The sequence below is a fragment of the Neofelis nebulosa genome, chromosome 3 (genome assembly GCF_028018385.1).
Source record: "Neofelis nebulosa isolate mNeoNeb1 chromosome 3, mNeoNeb1.pri, whole genome shotgun sequence".
Taxonomy (NCBI): domain Eukaryota; kingdom Metazoa; phylum Chordata; class Mammalia; order Carnivora; family Felidae; genus Neofelis; species Neofelis nebulosa.
In genome coordinates, this window is record NC_080784.1 from 55,812,704 (window position 1) to 55,815,914 (window position 3,211).

Sequence of the window (3,211 nt, forward strand, 5' to 3'; positions counted from 1 at the left end):
TTTTTCATTTACTTGACTTATTTCCATGATGATTGGAGATTAGTCCATTTTAAAGAAGACAAGAGAAATTGGGTTGGAGAAACATTAAAACGAGACCAAAAAAGCATACCAAGATCAAGTAGTTCAAAGTTATGGTGACAGATTGTCCTTAACTCATGACCTACTCAAGAAAGAGAAAAAAACTTAAAAATTTTTCATTTTTACTAAAATAGGCTTGAAGAATCTTTATTTTATTTTGTAGGGATGAAAATCTCAGTTTTATATACACTTGAGTCACAACAAACTCCTGGGTATGCCGGGTTTACGGTTTGAAATGTGTAAAACTCCCACTGTTTATAGTTGGAGTAGTGCCTGCTTAGAGATTAAGGTTTGAAGGCCATAATGATGTCACTGGATCAGAGTTAGGAAGATACATTTTGGCAAGACTGAAACCAATGCCAAATCCATGACTCCCAAATTTATGCTTGAACTCTTAGACTGCCTGCAAATTCATGACTCCCAAATTTATGTAACTTTCCAGCTTACAGACTTAAGTGCATGCACTAATAAATAAAGATTCTTGAACCTCAAAGGAAGTTCAGTGGACATCAACGTGCAGTTATCACTTAAAATCCTGACTTAGGAACAGCCACTGCAATGACAATGCATTGTCATTGGGTGTGGGTGAGGGTACTATAGCACTTTATAGGCCATTAAAATATTAATGTTCATAAAATTATACAAATCAGAATTGGAGTGGACTCCTTTTATATTAAAAGCCATCTATTTTGTGACATTGTTTAATAATTTATTTTCTTAACTGTGGCCCTTTTTTAAGCCTCAAGGAATAGTGGTAAGACTTCTCCCCTTGGGAAAAAAAAAATTCCAACGTCAAATTCAGATATTCCTTGACCTTTGCCCAAGGGTTATGTTTCTTCTTTTTTTTTTTTTTTCTTAAAACTCCAGCCAAATGCTGGGATAATGCCAAGTATCTGGATAGAAAGATCAGTCAAACAGATGTTGTATCTAAAGTAATAACAAATAGCTCTGGACTGGCCTTCAAGGCCCTTCATCACCTTAATCCAGCTTACATTTTTCTTTATGCTTCCATTTTCTCCAAATAATAATCTGTAGTTCAGTAAAACTGGAAAATTTACTCTTCTGCCTCATCCATTCCTTAGTTTTATTTCATTTGCCTCAGATTGTCTTCATTTATTTTTGTCTACCAGCACAAATGACTTTCTCCCTTGTTCTTCTCTCACTTGATTTATAGAATTTCTTCAGTAGTTGTCATATACCTCCTCCTATGATGACTGTGTGCTTATTGTGGACCTTTCCACATATAAGCATGGGAGCATGGGTCACCATGCCTTCTATAATCTTGTATTCCACTCTATATCTAGCCTATATAAGAAGTTTGATCACAATTTATTAAATTGTCCATTTAGCCAACGGTCAACAAAATATGGGTTGATCAATCTGGTGTTTTCCCTATTTATTTTCTTCTGGTGGTGAACAATTATGGGTTTTATAATTTCTTCTTACAAATATCTCCTCTTTATTTAAAATATTTCATCTTATTCAAAATATTTCATCTTTAAAATATTAATAGGCGGGACGCCTGGGTGGCTCAGTCGGTTAACCGCCTGAGTTCGGCTCAGGTCATGATCTCACAGTTCTCGTGAGTTCGAACCCTGTATCGGGCTCTGTGCTGATAGCTCAGAGCCTGGAGCCTGCTTCTGATTCTGTGTCTCCCTCTCTGTCTCTTGTGCTCTGTCTCTCAAAAAATAAATAAATGTAAAAATTAAAAAAAAATTAAAAATATTAATAGGCAAACCAATATCCATATGTAAGGCATATTGTATGAACAAATGCTACATTTTTGGTAACTTTGAAAACCGAGGAGTCAACAGAAAAATAATTCAAAGGTTTTAATTTAATAAGGTTGCAGATGGAATCGGTTTTGTTTTAGATCAATGCTATTTCAAAAGATGAATTAAGGAACAATTTACAGAATTGCAAAATGAAAAAGAAATGATTGCTACACTCTTTAGTAACTTCCAAAGTTGTCAGAAATTTAAAAAAAAGAAACTTGAAGGCCATCAAAAGGCTTGCATGTGCCACAACTGCATAAAAGCATAGCACAGAGGTGTTGTTTTAGGATGGGCTTCTTCTCAAAAATTTTATTTCAAATACATGTTAGGATATCTTGTAACTTTTACTTTTTTTAGCAGACCTAGATCTATTTGTCTTAATGAATCTATATAATATTGCGCCCCCAAATGGCCATCTATCTTCCCAAAATGTACTTGCCATTTTCAATGTTATTTCTCTCTCCGTTGTACCTCCTGGCCAGAAGCAAGGGGGTGTCAGACCTGACATATGGGACGAGGAGTGACGTCACCACAACCTCCCACACGACGTGGGGCCTTCCGTGAATTCTTTACATTGCATCTTTTTCTCCAAGCCAATGCTCTTCATCTCTGAGGGTTTTCATTCCCTAAGGATTTTCCCAAGACGGTCCTGTAAGCTCATTCTTATTTCTTAAAGAGACATTTATTAAACGTATGTCCGTTTGACTAGTCACACAAGCACATCACCAGTTAGTTGTTTTCCTTGGGAATCCAGAGTCTCATGGGCTTAAAAGTTGGCTCTCCCGGGGCGCCTGGGTGGCGCAGTCGGTTAAGCGTCCGACTTCAGCCAGGTCACGATCTCGCGGTCCGTGAGTTCGAGCCCCGCATCAGGCTCTGGGCTGACGGCTCGGAGCCTGGAGCCTGTTTCTGATTCTGTGTCTCCCTCTCTCCCTGCCCCTCCCCCGTTCATGCTCTGTCTCTCTCTGTCCCAAAAATAAATAAAAAACGTTGAAAAAAAAAATTAAAAAAAAAAAAAAAGTTGGCTCTCCCTCCTACCTCCAGTTGCATATCGTTGGACAAGTTATTTTCATCTCTTGGTAGCTCAGTTTTCTCCAGTTTCCTATGTCAAGTATGGCTAATAATAGTATCAGTCTCCTGAGAGTCATTGGGGAATTAAATACATTAATACATGTGAGATGCTTAGAATTCGGCTGAATGGGTGTAAATGTTTATTTTTCATTAGCAGTTCTTCTTTCTCCCATTGTTAGCGTTTAAAAACAAGAAACTTTCCTATTGACGTAGTATGTAGGTTGCTTAAAACATTAAAAATAGAATTGCCATATGATCCAGGAATTTCACTGCTCGGTATTTACTCAAAG